Source organism: Sus scrofa, chromosome 17 (assembly GCF_054392235.1).
Source record: "Sus scrofa isolate SSC_HxYL_T2T_F1_AM1 chromosome 17, Sscrofa_HxYL_maternal_Yorkshire_Landrace_v2.0, whole genome shotgun sequence".
Lineage (NCBI taxonomy): Eukaryota > Metazoa > Chordata > Mammalia > Artiodactyla > Suidae > Sus > Sus scrofa.
In genome coordinates, this window is record NC_139399.1 from 37,120,639 (window position 1) to 37,141,139 (window position 20,501).

Below are 20,501 nucleotides of genomic sequence, written 5' to 3' on the forward strand. Positions count from 1 at the left end.
CAAGGGCCCCTATAGAAAAGGAGGCAGGGCCATTAGGATGATGGCCAAGCACCTGTGGATCTTTGAGATTAGTCTGCATCCTGTGGGTGAAAGTCAGGCCACTTTGTTTTCACTGTTACATGTAACAAATGAAATATATTTTCAGAAGCTGCTCTGAATTTCTACCGACTTGCAAATAATTATCTTACCTGACACATCACTGCATATTTCTGAGAGCCATCAACCTTATTCTTCAAGGACTTTTGTATTCTTTGGGAACTGATGGATTGTACCAGGGGAAGCAATTTAGGGATAGAAATGTAAGTAGAATTGGTACATAGAAAGTGAGCTACATTTATCCTATCCCCTGTGAAGCAAGATTCGCAAATACTCCAGTCCTCATTCCCAGATTCATTGCAGACGCCAATACCCATTACAAGTCTCTCTGTTAACTAAGTCAGAATGGGCCTCAAAATGAATTGGCTCTGGGCAGTTGCTACAAGAGATCAGAGTTTCCAAGATGAAACCTCATTGATAACCCACTCTCTCCAGAGTTTGTTAAAATTACCAGCAACAGGGGTGACTCCACATGGCAGAAGCTGCTAGCTGTTTGTCAACATGCATCTACTCCTTCCTCAGTCAAAGGTAAAGGCCTCCAGCCTCCCTTGCAGGTTGTGGGGCCACACAACTAAAGTCTGCCCAATGAGAGGGGAGCAGAAAGGATGTCATTGTTCTCCTGGGAAACTGGAGGGCAGCCCTTTTCCTCCTTTGCACGCACCTGCTGAGGAGGACTCTTGCAGCCACCCTGCACCCAGAGACAGAAGACAGGCTGAGGATGGGTCCCCTGGATCCTTGAGTGCAGGAGAAAGAAGTTTCCATCTGTCCCAGTTGTGGCATTTGTGGTCTCCTTGCTGCGATCCTGAGCCTGCGCCTCTGCCAATGCATGTGCAGCAGAAGCAGTCCCTTCCCTGCTCCTCCTGGACCCTGAGCAACCTCCTGCTCCCCACAGCCCTCCAGAAGCTCAAGACTTGAGAAAGTAAAATACAGTCATTTCTTACAAAGCTACCTGGGATTGCTGCTTTGGGATGACATGCTAAAAAGAAGTTGAGTGCAAGCAAGAAATGATGCAGAACAAGAGGAAAATGCTGACCTCAGCCCTGCCTTCGATGGCGTGGTCCAGGAGTCTGAGGTAGGCGTGGCTGCCATTGATGTGGGAGTGAGGAGCCCAGACCCCCCAGCTCTTACATGAAATTCGCCCTTCACACAAGATCTTCCAGATGGTCTATTGTTCAGGTTAAATGGAGTCTAACCAGAAGTAACTTTTTAATGCAAACCTGAGTTATATGGCCCGTTTTCATTCCTGCCCAGGCAGTTTTGTTTACTGACCCTCAAGGCAACTTTCTTTGATACTGGACAATATCAGGGTCTCTGGAAGTTTTTCTTCTGACAGACAAAAAAAGATGAGTTAGGGTGAATTCTTCACCCATTAGAAATGAACATCTTTTTTTTTTTTTTTTTTTTTTTTTTTGCTTTTTAGGGCTGTACCTGCAGCATATGAAGTTCCCAGGCTAAGGGCTGAATCATAGCTGCAGGTACCAGCCTGCACCATGGCCACAACAACTCGGGATCCCAGCTGTATCTGCGACCTACACCACAGCTCACAACAACGCCATACCCTTAACCCACTGAGCAAGGCCAGGGATCGAACACGCATCCTCATGGATACTAATTGGATTTGCCTCTGCTGGGCCACAATGGGAACTCCCAGGAATGAACATCTTAGAATAAAACAAAACGAAGCCCCATTTATATCCACCCCCGCCTCATTTTGCCAGCATCTAAGGGAAAGAAGCACAGAGCACCTGGATTGGGTGAAGACTCTTGTCCCTCAGGACAGAGAGGAGGGAAATGACCATTTTTCTAAGTGTGAAAAGCCTTCCCTTTGTCATTAGCAAGTTCTGGGTGACAGAGTGAGGATCTGTGTGAGTTTGTCATGTTTTCTAACACCTGCTCTCTGGACAACAAACACTTGCCCACATTTCTAAGTCCAGGTGGGAGAAAAAATTGGGAGGGAGGCTGGGACCATCTCAATGCCCCTTGTCACTTGGGTGTGTGCTCCCCCCGCCTGCCCCCTGCCCCCATGGGCAGAGGGTCCATGATTTGCTTGCTGAATGAGCAAAAGCAAAATCTCTGGTTGGAGCTTCTCGAGTGCCTTTGGGCTAAATATGTGAGAAGGTACAAAGTCTTGCCCAGGATTTGACATCTGGGTAAAGAGCTCAAAAGTCAACAACAGGCTGAACCTTCACAAACAGCTTGCAAAGCCCCGCTGAGAAGAGAAGGCAGGTGTGTATTTGATTGTGATTCTTGTCAACACAAAAGATACTACTTGTTTCAAGTGACTTTGTTTGAAGTGCACTTTTCCTGTGGCTACAATTTGCGTGTGAGTGCAAACCTCCTGAGAACAAGGGCTCATCTGACTCGTTCTGGACTCTGCTCTTCCCAGGCTTGACTGAAGTCTCCTCTCTGGACTCTGCTCTTCCCAGGCTTAACTGAAGCCTCCTCCTTCCACCCCTGCTGCTGCTTTCTACGCTCAACTCCAGGAGAGCTACTGCACCCAAAGCATCCTGGAAAGCCCAAGGCTGGGGCAGCCCCAGCTAAGATCGATCGATCTCTCTCTCTCTCTCTCTCTCTCTCTCACACACACACACACACACACACACACTTTAACCAAACTCAGGGCACAAGAGCAGATACGTGAAAATACAATGTGCTTTAGTTTTCTATTACCCCCATTCCATTCAGAGTCTAAAGGAAACTGGGGTGAGCTCAGCCTTCCCCCCATGATCCCTCAGGGGGCTGTGTAGCTTGGGAGCCCCCAGTGCTGGGTCAGAGGAGGGTCTGGGAGATGCTGGCTGAGCCACTGTTTTGACCACTTACTGAAGCTTCCTCCCCATGGCTCCCTGGATCCCCAGGGTCCATTCTTGGGCGTCTTCAGGTGCCCTGGCTCAGCGGCCACCCCATGCTGCTTTTGGGCTTTGGGGTGCAGTCTGCCGCCTGCACATCATGTTGTGTGGAAGTTCACGGCAAGTGGTAATTGGGGCTCTGTGAAGGTGGGTGAATCAGAGTTTAGGGCTGTTGATCACATACTCCTGGGATTGCCAGGGGTCACAGACTATGTTTTTACCCCAGGGCCTATGATTTATCCCTTTTAAGAACTAAAACCTGGATGATTTCCTGACATCTATTAAACAATACACCACCCGCCCCCGGCGCGGTTTCCTGTGCTTTTGTTGAACAGGTCAGGGAACAGGCAGAACTATCAACTTGCTTCAGGAATTTTCTGCTCCTGGAAAATAAGAGCTTGAACCAACAAAATAGTTTATTAGTTCATGCTAATACTTACTCACCAAGACTTACTTCAAGAACCTCGCCCTCCTGGGCCCTTGGATCCAAAGCTGTTATGTCACACACAGTGTAACAGCTTTATGGCAAGCCCTAAAACCACGGAGACACCCACCCCACCTGTGGCTTCCCCATTCTGTGACCTTGCCAAGGCTCTCAAGATCATGATCTGTCTGGTGCCACCTCGAATAAATTTAGCTTTTCTTGGATGGCAGTTTGTTCAGATGCTCTGGAGAAATCTACTATGTAACAAGTGTGAGGTCACCCCGTGCCCCCTGCTGGCTATAGCTTCCTTTGGAAATAGATCATTTCCTCAAAAACCCAACAGCAGGAGTGTCTGTCATGGCTCAGTGGTTAATGAATCTGACTAGTATTCATGACGATGTCAGTTCGATTCCTGGTCTCGCTCAGTGGATTAAGGATCTGGCATTGCTGTGAGCTGTGGTGTAGGTCACAGATGCCACTCAGATCCCGTGTTGCTGTGGTTGTCGCATAGGCCGGCAGCTGCAGCTCCGACTGGACCCCTAACCTGGGAATCTCCATATGCCTCGGGTGCGGCCCTAAAAAGAAAACAAAAAAAACAACAGCATAAGGACTTGCACATAGTTTGTGAGGCGTCTTGTACAGTGAACACTGGATGCCAAGCTTCAGCAGAGGTCGTAAGTCAAGAGAATGTGTGCACTTTGTATTTAAAATCCACATCATTTTATTCCAACAAAGCAACAGTTAGGCTGTCATCCTATATTCCCTAATGTCCCCTCCTTCCACCCAATTCTTTAAAGTTGGTGGGCAGAAAAATCACTTGGTCTTTCGAGATGTTACTGTTGGAGATCTGATTCGTGCATCTGGAATGGGGCCCTGGAATCTGTGTGTTTAACAGGCCTCAGGTCAGGAAGCTCCCAAGGAGGAACACAATGGCGGCTGAAACACTACGTTTCTGACCAGAATGACCTTGTGTCCCAGCTCAGATCTGGGCCAGTACTAGAATCTCTGACTCCCTTGGTCCAAGATCAGAAGGCAGGTGTCTCATGTTTATTTTGAGGGTATGATGAGCTAGCACCAGTGAAGCCCTGATGGCGTCTGTGTGTTTGTTCTGTGTCCATCCATCCTCCGGGGGCACCAGACAGGCTCTGAGCAGGGCTGTGGCCACTGGGGTATGATGAGCTAGTACCAGCGAAGCCCCAATGACATCTGCGTGTTTGTCCTGTGTCCATCCATCCTTCGAGGGCTCCAGGCACGTGACTGAGTAGATAGCAAGTCCTCACGGCTTTGGGATGAGAAGTAAAATCCACTAGCCTTAAGGGTCAGCCCCACTTCTCAGGAAAGACATCTGGCATCTTGAAGTTATTGCTGAACAACCAAGCACCGGGAATTGGGTTGGGGTCTTTTCCTTGACCAACCCCTATTCAGGGGTATCTTAGTTCAGGTTCTCTGAGCAGCAGACCCTAGGCCAAGCATCCTGGTGGGACTGATTTATCAAGGACGTGCTCCCAGCAGAAGCTGGCGTGGGGTTGGGGGGGGGGCAGGGAAGGAAGGGGAGCTGAGGAAGGTGTGCCTTCTGGTCAAACCCAGCCCCAGCCCAGACCCCCGGGAGCTTCGCCTTGTACATTACATTTCAGAGATTTGGGGTGGGGGTGGGGGTCACCTCTCTGTATCTTCAAGGACATTCCAGTGCTGGTGAAAAGGACCCAAGGGGCTCTGCCCAGGTGCCAGGATGGTCTGTTCACTATAGATGCCAGCCCAGGAGCTCTGCGCCCACACCCAGGCTTCTGCCCCAGGGCAAGTCTTGGATTCCAACTGAGTGGACGCCCAGCTTAAAGTCTTTAAAGAGAGGCTAGGATGGGGACCCATACCTTGTAGGTTCATGTAAACAATAAAAATCACTTGCAATGTAAAAAGCCACTGAGCATCCTTGTTTTATTGTACCCATTTCTGAGTTCGGTAAACAGTGCGTTTCACCTCCCCAAGTGCACATGGCTGCACCATACTGGGAGCAGCCCCGTTTGCTGAAGGGCGCCATGTGCCAGGCAGCCTTCCAGGTATGTTACATTAATTAACACACAGTCACAGCAATGCTGGACCCGAGCCACATCTGCGGTCTTCACCATAGCTCACTGCAACACCGGACCTTTAACCCACTGAGTGAGGCCAGGAATCGAACCCACATCCTCAAACAGTCTGTGACTTAACCCTGTTGCTAGCTCGGCTGAAGGCACATTAATGACAATAATAATGAAAATAATAACTCGCACAAGGTCACAGAACTCATGAGTGCAGGGCTGAGATTTGAACTCGAGTCTGTCTCCTGAACTTGGTCAGGTTGACCAGGCTGCCGCTCAGTGCCCGGTGCTGTACGTGACTCTGGGAGCCCCAAGAGAAGCAGCCTTTTCCTATTCACCCCGTCTCCCCAACACCTGGCAGGGGAGTTAAGACATGCACGCACATTTGCGAAGGAAAAGAATAATTATCTGACAACCGTGAAACACTCTGGCCTAGCGTTTAACATGTACCAGAGGAGCTCAGCCATCATCACAACAAAAATTATGAGAAATCAGCCTTGCTAAATCATTGAGTAAAAATGTACTGAGTGCCTGTTACAAGCCTGGCATCGTGTTAGGTTCTGGGGGAACAATTGTGAAATCAGAGACTTGCTCCGCAGCCCAGATCAGGCTTCATAAACTGGGCTGGGCTGTCCATTCCTAGGGCCCCCGTCGTCCCCGTGTGGAGTCTGACAGCCGGCCTGGCCGTGGTCACCAGGCAGTCCTGACCCCCCGAGGAAACCCAGAGCCACCCTCTTCACTTCCATCAGGTGAACCATGCAAATCCATTCCTCTTCCCTTCCTCCCCCTCCCCCATCACCGGAACAGGGAAAGGCCTCAGAGTTATGATGAGAAGAAACTGAGCTGCGGGGATAGAGTTTCAGAACGAATTCTGAGTCACTGGATCAGGTTTCCAAAAGTTGAAAACCCTGAAAATATTCCTCCACCACCGGGAATCAGGATCACTTCCTGCAACTCCTGTTTGACCCCACAGCCGGCGACTGTTAACTGTTTCTAGGGGAGAGGATTTCATTTGAATTCTTTTCTGTCCTCTCCATCCACCCTTTTTGTCTTTTTGGGGTTGTACCCGCAGCATAGGGCAGTTCCCAGGCTCGGGGTCCAATTGGAGCTGTAGCTGCTGGCCTACACCACGGCCACAACAGTACAGGATCAGAGCCGCATCTGTAACCTACGCCACAGCTCATGGCAACGCCAGATCCTCAACCCACTGAGCGAGGCCAGGGATTGAACCTGCACCCTCATGGATGCCAGTCAGATTCGTTTCGGTTGAGCCACAATGGGAATGCCCCATGTGGCCTTTTAATTGAGGAAGAGCTTATATAAAAATGCTCCCTTCAGTCCTTCTCTAGGGCTTGCTGAGTAATGGTGGGGATGAGTAAGTTTCATTCTACGGTGAGGTCACCAAGGACCCTCCCCTTCCAAGCCCCACCTTCTGCCCCTACAGGGGAGGTGGCGGTGAGGGAGAGGGTTCCGAATTCCCAGGAACAGAGGCCAGGTCCCTGCTGCCAGAGTCTGGGGCAGAGGGAAGCTACCCCTTTTGGCCCATCTCCGGAACTGAGTCATTACTAAGCATGAAAAGTGTTAGAATTACCTTGGGTTAGCTAGAAGCCAGATTGTCTTGTGTGAACCTAACTGTGGTATCACCATGTTCCCAGGGGACCATAGATCTCTCCTAGCTGAAAAATCCTAGATTACGGAAAATTGAGCCCTATTCTGCATCCCACAAAAACCAGAGCAAACTCCACAATCCACCACAAGCCTCCACCTTCAGCTGTCAGAGAGACATGAACTCTGCAGGGGAATATCCAATTCTGATTTCAATTTAATCTGTGTGGTCAATTATTTGTATTAATAGTGGAGGAAAATAAAGACTCTTTCGCCAGAGTCAATTCTGTAATTTTAGAGCCTTTAAGACATTTGAAAATGCCTCGTGCAATTATGTGGCGCTTAATACTCAGATAATGGAACAATGAAAGATGTATGTTTGCATTTTGTAAAATTAAACTGTATGCAGTTATTTATCTTTTACCTTAATTGTTTGAGCTTGTTTCTAATGTAAACTGTTGTAATTTTAAATAAATATAATAGAAAAAACTTTCATAGGTATCAAGAATCCAGAGTAAATTTACTTTGCAAATAGGCTTTGTAGGTATGTTTTATGCTGAGGATCTTAAACTGACACTTTCATTCAAAAATATTTTGAATTACTCACCGTTTGCTTCTCTGAGGTCAGACAGATTTTGAGGAGACTAGACTTCACAATGGAGTGTGGGCGACTTCTTCTACATCATTCCAAATCATGAAAGGTGGGAAATATATATATAATCCATATGCTGGAGGGTTGGAGGTACATTTGTGGCTGACTTGCTGAGGATAGTGAACTTTGTGCTTTCATTTTTACGTCCTTCCTTCACTCCGGTTTCCACTAGATTTGCCTAATTTCTTCTCTATTCTGGTTAGACGTCTCAAAATCTGTTAGCTTGATAGGTTATGAGGCTTTTAGATTTTAGGGGGATAAAGCAAGTAATAGTATATGAACACCATCTCTAAGATTTAAATCATCCAGACGAGCCAGACATGTTGTTTAAATTCCGACGTTGTGCATCCTGCTGATGTGATACGCACACACTGCAGACACTTCCATGGTAAACAAAGAGTGGGGGTAAAGGAAAAATGATTCCCCTAGGACTTCAAGGCATTGCAGGAGCATCTCACTCACGCTCACTTTTGCAGGCTTGCTCAATCGTTATCTTGCTCCTTTGGTGTCCCTGGGTCACTACAGCACAGGACATAGGAGGATGAACGTTGAAACCAGGTGCCAATTCCAGCTCTGTCGTTTTCCAGCCGTGTGACCTTACATGTCACCTGAACGCACTGTGCATTGGTTTTCTTATCTGAAAAACAAGCATCATAAGAATACCTAGGTCACCAGGGAGCAGGTTGTTGTTGAATAAGAATTGAATGCATTCATGTATTTTAGAATACGTTAAAGGATACCTGGCACATACTGAACTGTGTGTATGGTATTTCCAGGAGCCACAACATGCCCAGAGCATCAGACGTGAAGACCGAGTCTCATCAGGTGTTCTCAGCATCATCTTTTAGTCAAACCCCTCTGCACCAGTTTAGAGAATTAACTCTGACCTCACTGGTGACCCCCTCACCCTAGCAGAGTTAAAAATTAAAGAGGTGGACGCCTCTGTAGGTTCTGCGATTCCAGATGATAAGATATATTGGCATTCCCCGGGATGATAAGAAAAAATTTTAAAAATAAATCAAATAAAATGCAAAAAAGAAAAAGGAAATAAATGATGGCACCTTGGTCCTGTGCATCATCAGAGGTGCTGTGTGGACACTGAAGGAGGGGGGAGGGGAAACGAGTGGGCTGGGACATAAAACCACGACTCTATTAACAGTGTGAAGTTCAGGGGGGTTTTCTTCAGGGTCTGTGTGAGGGTAGAGAAGTCTCTTTCAACAGAGAGAAGTATAGCAGTGCAATTGCTCTGGACTTAAAAAAAAATGACGACAGCATGTAAAATATGCTACCTATTTTGTAAGCAAGGGAAAGTAAACCTCTACATTTTAATGCACTTCTGTGTGTGCTGGGAAAAACCTGGAAGTTTATGTAAGAAACTAAGAACAAGACCATCCAGTCTCAGGTGTGGGGTCATGGTAACCAGAGAACAGGGATGACGAGGTGATATTTTTATTCTCTATCTTTTGACATTTTCTGGGTTTTAAACCATGTGATTTTCTTACTCAAAAATATTACAAGTTTGAGGATCTACACATAATGCTAGCTTGTCTTATCCAAGGGAGAAAATACCTAAGTAGACAGTGTTCCTGTGAATTCTTTTTTTTTTTTTCTTTTTCTTTTTAGGGCACCCATGGCATAGGGAAGTTTCCAGGCTAGGGGTCAAACTGGAGCTGCAGCTGCGGGCCTATGCCACAGCCACAGCAATGAAGGATTTCAGCCAGGTCTGGGACCTACACCACAGCTCATGGCAATGCTGGATCCCCAACCACTCAATTAACCACTGAGTGAGGTCAGGGATTGAACCTACATCCTCACGGAGACTAGTTCGGTTCTTTACCGACTGAGCCACAACAGGAACTCCAGGTTCCCCATGTTTACAAATTCAGCAAAATGTTTGCATCAACTGTATCTTGCAATCTCAGCAGCGTTTATAGATGTTCGCAGCCCAGTGGTGCACAGCAGTGTGAGGCATGTTAGTTACTAAGCTGTGGCTGATGCTTGGAGCACAGGTGGGTTCTGGGCCCCTGTCAGGACTCCTTCACAGGCTATTCCCTAGGGAAGCCCAGGCCACCCGCCATTCCTGGATCTCTGTCTTCTCCATAAAGCCAAGTGTTGACAACTTCATGTCTTACCGTCCCTACTGTTGAAACCTTGTAATAGTTGTGAAGGAACGACCGTGATGCTTAAAAAAGCTGTAAACATTGGTCCTCCTCCCCCCAGGGCATGGTGGCCGCTGGCCTCCCTCTCACCTGGGAGAAGAGATGCTTTTCGTCCTTCATTTGTGTCGCCGTGTCCCATGCTTTCCGCTGCGCTATCAGTATTTCCACAGAAAGCATTTTGTTGTTTAATGATTGAGGGAAACAGAGCCCCATCAGCAGCCCCACAGGCCCCCGTCCGGCCACACCAGTGCCTTCTGGGGCCCAGATGCTGCAGTGCGCCTGCCAAGCCCGGAGGCAGCCCCTCCCCGCAGCCCCGCCTGGAACGTCACGGGCATTCATCTCCTGAAAGCCTGCTCAAAGTCCTGCAGTAAAGTAACCTGTTTAGCTTTGCGTAAACCAACATCTCCCCAAATCACCTAGCACTACCCGCTTCTTTCGAAGCACACTTAAGTGTTCTGAAAAGTTCTGGCCAAAAGCACGTCAGCATCTGGAAAGAGATGAACAGCGCCTCCTGACCTCACACCAGCCCGCGAACTCCAAGGACGCTGGGCTTTCTCGCGATAAAAAGCGGGTCCCGGACTCTCGCGATAAAACGTGAGTCCCGAAATCCGTCAACACTCCTTCCCTGGCTTCCTCCCTGATTCACTTTGCACAGTGAAGTCGATCATACGTGAGTGGTAAGTGTTGAGGTAAACTGGGTTTTTTGTTTTTTGTCTTTTTAGGGCCGCTCCTGCGGCACATGGAGGTCTCCAGGCTAGGGGTCCAATCGGAGCTGTAGCTGCCGGCGTACATCACAGCCACAGCAACACCAGATCTGAGCCGCATCCTGCGATCTACACCACAGCTCACGGGAACGCCAGATCCTTAACTCACTGAGCAGGGCCAGGGATTGAACCAGCATCCCTCATGGTTCCTAGTCAGATTCTTTACCTCTATGCCACCACGGGAACTCCCATTGAGGCAAACTTTAAAGACTAATCTGCCCCTGACAAAATCAGGGGAAGAAATGAAATTCTCACTCTCGTTGCCTGCAATTTAAAGACACATGCACCCCGTGTTCACAGCAGCACTATTCACAATAGCCAAGGGGTGGAAGCAACCTAAGAGTCCACGGACAGAGGAGTGGATAAAAATGTGGTACATATACACAGTGGAATATTACTTAGCCATGAAAAGAACGAAATAATGCCATTTGCAGCAGCATAGGTGGACCTAGAGGTTATCATACTAAGTGAAGTAAGTCAAAAGAGAAAGACAAATAAAGGATAATGCTTATACATGGGATCTAAAAAAGGATACAAATGAACTTATTTACAAAGAAGAAATAGACTCAGACAAAACAAATTTATGTATCAGAGGGGACTGGGGGGAGGATAAATTAGGAGTTTGGGATTAACAGACACACACCACTGTATATAAAATAGATAACCAACAAGCACCTACTGTATAGCAACTATACTCAGTATCTTATAATAAACCATAATGGAAAAGAATCTTTAAAAGTATATGCGCATGAGTGTGTGTAACCGAGTCACTTTGCTGTACACCTGAAACTAACAGAACATTGTAAATCAACTATATTTCAATGAAACTTTTTTTAAAAAGAAAGGGAAAGATGCTTAACAGCTTTTTCTCCTTGGAGGAAAATTTTCACACACTGTCTGTCAGGCTAATATTCATTTTCAGAAGAGGTCACCTTGCTTTTGCCTTGAATCGCTTCCATCCCAGACCTGTGAGAAGGGAAATCTTCCTGCTTTACCTCCTTTTCCTAAACTAGCAGGAGACATTTCAGCCGGGCCCATTGCCCTGACCTCTGTGTAAGCACATGGGGCCCCGTAACCATCACCTGTCACCACTGGAGCTGCTGGTGGTGAGACCCGGGCTGGCCACATCCAGACAGCAGGAAGCCAGCTGGGGAACAAGTGAGTCTGCCTTTCAGACCATCTTTGGGAAGAAGGAGGACCCTGCCACCTGGGCGTCTGCTGTGTGGCGATTTGATGGTTAAGGGACTGAAATTAATCGTGGCCCTCGTGCCAATCATACAGTATGCCTACCACTCCAGGACTGCACTGTGTCTGTGCCCCCCTGGGGACCCGGGCACTGGATTTAGCCTGACACCCACATCCATTCAGAGCTGTTCCCCATCCTCCAGGGTGTGGGCCATATCCCCTTGGTCACCAGGTGGCATTTGTTTCCATAGATTTCCATGAACCAGGGCAACAGGGTCCACGTTTTCTCTGGCTCATGAGACTCATTCTACTGAGACAGTTTGTCCAAGTTCAAGTGAAAAAACCCAAGAGGTTTCTCAGCCCTGCTGTCATCTCGTGAATTTTTGATGCAGTTGGAAACCACATTTTCGAGGCAGGAAAGTGGGTGAAGTGAAAATTGTGTCTGGAACTCGTGTGTGTGGGTGTGGGTGTGTGTGGGGGGGAGGTGTTTTGTTTCTCCAAGGCTGTTCCATAGGTAGTTTAATTGGGAAGGAGAAAGATGCTATGAAGTCTTCAGTGGGTTCTGATCTTACCTATGAGAACAGACACTCAAACCGGGTAAGCACGGCTCCTTCTGGGAAAGGCTGGTGCTCACGCAATCCTACCCGGAGTGCATGCCTGTGGAGACACCGCAGCCCCGGAAGCACAGAGACTGGCTCTGTCGCTTGTCGGCTGTACCACTTGGGGGTAATTTATTTGACCTCTCAGTTTCATTCTCCTGATACATACAAATGACCTGTTGTGGAGACGGCACAGGACATTTTGTATTGCACACCCGAAAGCAGAATATCTGGCACAAAATAGCTTCACACGCCCCTCCCCCTTTCCTTTCTTCTCTCTCCATCCCCTCCCTGCCCCCGCTTCTCCCTCTGCTGGCGCCAGAGTCGGGACCTCGTCTCTGCAGTCTCTGCCATCTGTCTGTCTGTCCATCACAGGGAGGAGGCTCTGGGCAATGGAGTGTACAGCTCGGTGACAAGAGTTAACAGCACCATAGTGCATATTTGTGCATGTTTGAAAGTTGCCAAGAGAGTAGATCTTAGCAGTTCTCATCACAAGAAAAAAAAAAAAAAAAAGTGTAAGTATATGCAGTGGTGGATATTAACCAGGCTTATTGTGGTGAACGTTTGCACTATATACAAATATCAAATTTATCTATGGTGCCCCTGACACTAATACAATGCTGTATGTCAATTCTGTCTCAATAAAACTGGGAGGAAGAAGAAAAAATAGTTTTTAAAAAGGACAGGAGAAGATCTGAGTGTGTGTCAGGAGTGTGTCAAAAGCTGTGGAAAGTGTGGAACTGCAACTGTCCTAAAATACAGACACAGAGGGGAGAGTCACTAGGGCGGCTGACATCATTCTTTCTTTCTTTTTCTTTTTCTTTTTTCTTCTTTAGTCACACCTGCCGCACATGGAAGTTCCTGGGCCAGGGATCAACTCCAAACCGCAGCTGCGATCTACGCCACAGCTTCAACTGACACTACAACTACAGCATTGCCGGATCCTTAACCGGCTGCCCCACAGTGGAAACTCCGGCTGACATCATTCTCATCTGGGGCTCATGTTAGTGACCAGATATAATGACAGTAATTGCAAAAATGGTGTCTGGTAGCATCTGGCACACCCCTAGGGCCACCGAATAACCTTCTGTGTTAATAATACAAGTTCATTCCGATTTTTGAGTTAAAACTCCAAGTGCAGAAATCCAGCTGTGCAGAGACTAAAGGAGACTGTCCTGCTTGTCTCCTGAGCCAAGGCCACTCGTGCAGCTTTGCTGTCCTCCTGTAGATGGCGCTCTGTGACTGCCCTGCAGCCACATGGCCGCTCCTCTCTCCCCCTTCAATTAGTATTCATTGTGCAAAAATAAGAAAATTCCTTCATTATGCTGGCTCCCGGCGGCGATCTGATAATTAAGGCTGTGCACCAGCATTTCCATTAAAAAAAAAACCCCATTTCTCACACTGGGTTGTAGCTCAGTAATAAAAACTTGCTGGTCAGGTCTTCACCTTAGGACATTTTAAAATAAACATCACATTTCGCTTTTAGAGGGTCTATCTTCTTCCTAATGATCTACCTCAAGTCTAGTCCAAGAATTTTTATTTTCTCCGTGTAACCAAAAAGGATTTAGGACTTTATCTAGGTTTGGGGTCATCTCCGCAAGGTATCAGTTGGCCTTGAAACAACACGCAAAATGTGAAAGATATTTCAAGAGACAACTGAGGGGAATGTAATCCTTTGAATCTGGAGATTTGCTTTCCTAGAGATGCATGTGTTATATTGTTCTTTCAATCACTTTTCTTCTTTTTTGTCTCTTGTCAAATCTCCCCCAATCAGGCGAAGCTAACTTCTGAGACAGTCCCTGAGGACTTCATCCAAAGTGCATTCTTTTGGGAATTACCTAAATAATCACTTCATTCCCTAGCCCCGCTTTTTCAGGAGAAACTTGATCACGGAATTAATGCCAGGGTGGAGACTTTGCCTTCTAAGGCTCCCAGCCCTCCAAGACCAGGACAGGTGTCTGGGAAGGACACCTGACAGGTACCCAGGGCCAATCACCTCATGTTCCTGGGCAGCCCCCAGTCCAATTATTCCATTTTTTTATCTGGCCTGGTAGCAAACTGTGCATGCATCCTGCATCCCATCTTTGGGTCATAAAAAATATCTGGTCATAAAATATCTGGTTTGAGTGGGGTTTCTAGTCTATTGTATAATACCTGTATAGTTTCACACTCTGCTTCTACATGAACCACCCCAAATAAAATCCTAAACCAGTGCTGGCTTTCTATTGTCTGAACGGAAGTGCCTTCCTTTAAAATCATGAGGATCGGCATGACTTAGAAGTTTCTCTTTAACTTTCTGGGAGAACAAGGTTAAAGCTGGACTCTGAGAATTAAAATAAAATAGTAGCATCATAGGTTTTAATCATCGCTCAGCTTTCTCTGCTCTATGTGCTATGCATGCTCACAGTAAAGTGCTCCAGGCTCCCGTGTGAACTGTTCACACTCAGGAGTGACACTTGCATGCTGGTCCCCAGCCTCCCTGGTGCTGCTGAGTGCCACGTGTGTTACATGACAGCCTTGTGCTTCCCAGAAGAGACTCAGACTTGGGGTTGGGATCAGGCCTGTCACAGCTATAATGGAATATTACTCAGCCATAAAAAAGAATGAAATAATGCCTTTTGCAGCAACATGGATGGACCTAGTGATGTTAGACAGTGAAAGACAAGCATCATATGATATCACTTATATGTGGAATCTTAAAAAAAAGGATACAGATGGACTTATTTGCAGAGAAGAAACAGATTCAAAGACTTTGAAAAACTTGGAGTTACCAAAGGGGGCAGGTCCGAGGGGGGGTTTGGGATTGATACATGTACACTGAGATACATGGGATGACTGGCCAACAGAGACCTGTTGTCTAACACAGGGAACTCTACCCAATATTCTGTGATAATCTATGTGGGAAAAGAATCTGAAAGAGAATGAATGTAAATGCATGTACAATTGAATCACTTTGTTATACACCAGAAATTATCACAACCTTGTAAATCAACTAGACTTCAACAAAAACCCTCTATTGCTAAAAAATGCTCACTGTTATGTGAGCTTTCAGTGAGTTGCAATCTTTTTGCAAGAGTGACATCGAGGTTCATGGATCACAGACCACTGTAACAAATACAATAATAATGAAAAAGTTTCAAGTATTGTGAGAATGACCAGAAAATCTCCCAGAGACAGGAAGTGAGCAGATGCTCTTGGGAAAATGGCGTCAATAGATTTGCTTGATGCAGGATTGCCACAAACCTTCCATTTGTGAAAAACACACTGTGAGGCTCCAGGTCAGTTATAAAAGTCAGGGGAGATAAGAAAAATGTATCACTAAAGGAGAGTTGGGATAAATTCCTGTTAGTCAATGAAGCAAGTGGGAGCAGAAACTAGGAAACCTATTGACGTTTCAGAGTTTCAGTGTCTGCAGGAAGGGGAGTTTTCACCTGAAAACATCAACATGAAAAAGTAGAACTGCTGTTGAAAATGGTAACAATGTGATTTCGTAACAAATCAATGTTTTTAACTGAATTTACCTGTGTACTGAAGTTGCCTGAGGATAAAAAATGAATTGTGCCCAACTTCTCAGTGGAGGTGGTCCCAAAAGGCAGTGACAAAAAGCATGTCGTTCTCTGGATACTGACTCACAGTCTCTGAAAACCTTATGGTTTCCAAAGGAGACAGTTTTGGGGGGTGGGGGGATGAGCTGGGGTTGTGGAAAGGCAATTCTATAAAATTGGATTGTGATGATCATTGTACAACTATAATAAATTCATTGAGTAATTTAAAAAAAGAATTAAAAAAAAAGCATGTAGTTCTCTAAGCCAAAAATGGACTCCGTCCTTTTCCTTGCTAGACAAACTCCTATTCATCCTTTAAGACCCAACTCCCCATGTCCCACTCCTTCTAGGAAAGATTATTCAATTCTTCCCTCATATTGAATCTTTCTCTACAGCTTTTTGTTCACACTGCTGCATGAAATTGACTACTGTAGGACCCTTAGCTGAGAAAGCTGTCCTTCCTGCCAGGTCGAGGCAGGACCAGATCTTATTCATCTTTGTGTTCTAAGTGCCAGACACAAGCCTTAGGTATAAGACTAGAGGATATAAGTCAATGTTGGCGAACATTGGATGGATGGGGGCAAGCTTGGGTTCTGGCAATGTCTTACTCTCTGGTTGGTCTTTTGCACTTGAGTGGTTATGAAGAAATCATCAATGGCAAAAAGCCAGAGAGTTTGCATTGTGGTTGCCACTGACACTTTTGGCCTGGGTCCACAGTAACCTAGTTTGAAGAGAATGCCCAGAAACCAACCTGCGTTCCAGAATGAATGCTTAAGACTTCTTGGGGTGGGGGTGGGGTCAACCCAGTTGAGGTTTTACTCCATCATTAGCCCTGGGGTGCATGCTGACCCCACTGCTCTGGGAGGAAGGTGGCTGCTCAGTTACGGGAAGCATTTGGCGGCTGGATATGCGGTCAGTTGGGAGTGAGTGGCTCGGATGCCCGGCAGCCGTTTCCTAGGAGACCACACGTCAAGTACCTGCTGAATCATGAGCTGCTGTTGGATAACAATAAGCTTCTCTGAGAAGACAGAGGAGGGCTGGGCTGGAGCAGATACCTGGCACACACCTGAGCCGCCCAATCCGAGACCGAAAGAAGGCAAAGGGGAAATGCGGGGCTTGACTCAGCAAGGGTGTACTTTCACCAGAGCTGCCTCCAAGGGCTAGTCTGTTCTCAGGTCAGGAAGGGTCACCAGAGCCACCACGTCACTCATTTTCCATGGACGGTCTCCCACTCTTTATGTTTCTTCTTGTTACCGTATGAAACCAACTCCATTTTTTTTCCCATGTATGGGCGCCACTGGCCTTCTGAGTGGACAGTAAGGGCAAGGCTGCATCTTCTAAAGGGGGGCAACTTTGTAACACTCGTCCTCAAAAGAAAGCCAAAGGGCAGTGGGTGACAAAGAGTGATCATGGGCTAGTTTCAGTGAAACTCAAGGAAAATGTTCAATATCGAAGAGGAAATAACTTGGGAGATTGGCAAGGATACAATTTTGCGATTGAAGTTTAAATACAAACTCAGAATCTGTTTTCCAAGTCCTCTTCACTCTCCTCTTAAATATCGAAGATAATTTTCTATGAAGCTTCGTATTAAAGCTCCAAGGCCTTGCAAAGGATTAGCGTAAGAAGCAGCAAGGATGCTAGGTCTCCCATTAGCATTTGCCTTACTAAGCAATGCTTACACCTTATTTGACCTTCCACATTTTTGCATCCTGAAGTGTCAAGAATCATTTTGGTGGAAGATATCTGAAAGGTGGGAGTAAGCAGTTGGTCAACTCAAAGGAGAAAAGGCATGGAGAACCCAACTAGAGCTCTGATTGTTGACAGAGCTGTTGATACAGGACAACTAAGTTGGAACTACAGTACTTAGGAAAATAAAACTAGCTAGATAGAAATTATAAAACAGCAGCTTTTTTCAGAAATATGTCTTTATCCACCTGTCTTATGTTGGAGCTATCTGCTTTTCATCTTGGGTCTCCGTTTTCTCAAATCCTAAAATTGTTTCTCCTGCATGAAACTCAAGGAAAATCCAGGTGTCAGAGAGCTCTGAAGGGTATCGTTCCCACTCTAAACCTCAGCTCTCTGACTCTTTCTTAAAATGACATGTGGGGTCCACTGGTTCCGGAAGAGAGGGTTCCTGATGGCCCCCAGCTGTACTTCAAGCGCATAGGACAATAGCGGTTGAGAAGCCAAACTTCTGATCAAATTACAGAGTTGTTAACTCAATGCCATTCTAAATATATGTTATTTTCCCCGGGAAATTGATTGCATGAAATCTACCTTTTTTCAACAAATTGAATAGACATGGTTGCATCCTGTAACATGTTAAGGTATCACATATATAGCAATCTAGACAATTTGCATTGCTAATGGATGTGTTTTCAAAAACTGCTTAATGCTGTGGAAAAATGCTTGCAATGTATCATTAAGAGAACAAAGGAGGAAATAAAAAGTCTACATACAATATGACCTTAGATCTGTAAAAATGTCTATGTATACATATTTATATATCAAAATGCTAACAGTGAGACATCTCAGCTATGTTTGCAAATTATCACATATTACTTGTATAGTCAGAAAAGAATCAAGAAAAATCATGGTCCTTGATTTTGAGGAGCTATAAAAAGGAAATCATGGGAGTTCCTGCTGTGGCACACTGGTTAAGAGTCTGACTGCAGTGGCTCAGGTCACCGTGGAGGAGTGGGTTCAATCCCTGGCCTGGCCCCATGGGTTAAAGGGTCTGGGATTGCTGTACTTAAGGCTTGGATTCAATCTCTGGTCTGCGAATATCCATATGCTATGGGTGCAGCCATGAAAATGGAGAGAAAGAAAGAGAGAAAGAAAGAGAGGTACAGAGAAAGAAAGAAAAGAAAAGAAAGAAAGAAAGAAAGAAAGAAAGAAAGAAAGAAAGAAAGAAAGAAAGAAAGAAAGAAAGAAAGAAAGAAGGAAAGAAGGAAAGAAGGAAAGAAGGAAAGAAAGAAAGAAAGAAAGAAAAAGAAAGAAAGAAAGAAAGAAAAAGAAAGGAAAGAAGGAAGGAAGGGAGAGGGAAAGAAAAGAAAAGAAAAGAAATATGACTTGGAAATTTCTGAAGATCTCCTTATATTAAAGGACCTTAATGGCTCATAGAATAACAATGTCCAATTATGAATATTTGATTTACTAAAGTATATTGAAATGCAGCCTGTGTTTAACAAAAGAAATAATGATTTGTTTCAACACATCCAGATGTAAGATAAGACCACCTGCATAAAAATACAGGAATAAAACAAATGTTAGACATTTTGGGATATTTTAAAAATATGGTCCTTCCTCAAGATTCATGCAGAGGTGAAATTTCAGAAGATTTATGAATAAGAAACTGCCTGGTTCACCAATGAAAAACATCAAGGTACTAGCTTTGTTAGTGCAAATGCGTGTCCATTTATAAAGTCCCAAATGCTGTCTACCCACAAAACGAAGCATACTGCACTACTGAAAAGTTGAAATTTTTCTTGAGCGTATCTCTGTTTTCCTATGAATGAGAAGTAGGAATTATTTCTTTTTAATAAGTCTTCTGGGAGCCATAACCTGCGTGACCCCATTTCTATGGAAGACGGTTTCATCTTCCCTGCCACTGAGTCCCCTGTTTGAAAATGCGACCTTCCCCTTGGTGAATAAAACCTCATTCGAATGGGTGTACACTCGTGCTCACGTTTTGAAATATGTTTGCATAAGAATGTATTTATGGCAGAAAAGGTTCATGAGATTCCCCTCCCTGCTTTAACTCTCTCGGGCTTTGCGATGTGTTTCCTGCGCTGATCGCATCACAAGAGCTCCTACAGACACACACATCTAGGCGTCTTGTGTGTGCCTTTACTTCCCACCAGCAAAATGGTCTCCTGACCCTCCCTCCACCCCAAGAGAAGTGGGACCGCCACTGCAGGAAGCCCACCATGTATGGAAGCACAATGCTTGCCTGGTATCTGCAAACATGACCATTACAAGTGGCCGTGCATTTGTGGTCCATTGTGCAGAGGGACGAACTTGAACGGGATAAATTTGGAGGATGGGGTGCAGAAGCAATCCTCTAAACTACTGAATCAAACCAGCCCTGCCCCTAACAACCCACCCCCACCCCTGCTGCTGCTGCCACGCCTTAATGTAACCTTCTGGGCACATGTCCCAAATTCCCTGGAAGAGGAACTTTGGTCCTGAGACTAGATAAGGAGGCAGGATCTCTGATTATAGGATTATTAGTGAATGGGCAGGACCCACGGTACCTTCTGAGTTACATGGTATCGGACTATAAAGATTTTGGAGACGGAGTTCCCATTGTGGTGCAGCAGAAATGAATCCAACTAGGAACCATGACGTTATGGGTTCGCTCCCTGGCCTCGCTCAGCGGGTTAAGGATCTGGCGTTGCCTTGAGCTGTGGCATAGGCCAGCAGCAACAACTCCGATTGGACCCCTAGCCTGGGAACCTCCATATGCCGTGAGTGTGGCTCTAAAAATACAGACAAAAAAAGACAGACAAAAAAAAAAAAAAAAAGATTTGGGAGACGTTGTTGGCTGTG

The 20,501-nt window shown here is 45.9% G+C and overlaps 1 long non-coding RNA gene across 5 annotated transcripts in view; it reads right to left on the bottom strand.

Annotated features, from left to right (window-relative positions):
• LOC146395225 (uncharacterized) overlaps positions 1-10,395 on the bottom strand; it is a 52,097-nt gene extending 41,702 nt beyond the window's left edge. For 3 of the 5 annotated variants that reach the window (XR_014832699.1, XR_014832701.1, XR_014832700.1), the window contains exons 1-2: positions 9,948-10,395; positions 7,654-8,335 (exon numbers count right to left, since the gene is read on the bottom strand). This is a non-coding gene — a long non-coding RNA (uncharacterized LOC146395225). Of the gene's footprint in view, positions 1-1,480; positions 3,805-6,671; positions 8,336-9,947 lie in introns of those variants that run through there. The other 2 variants (XR_014832702.1, XR_014832703.1) reach the window with 2 other exon arrangements.
• Positions 10,396-20,501: the final 10,106 nt, after the last annotated feature.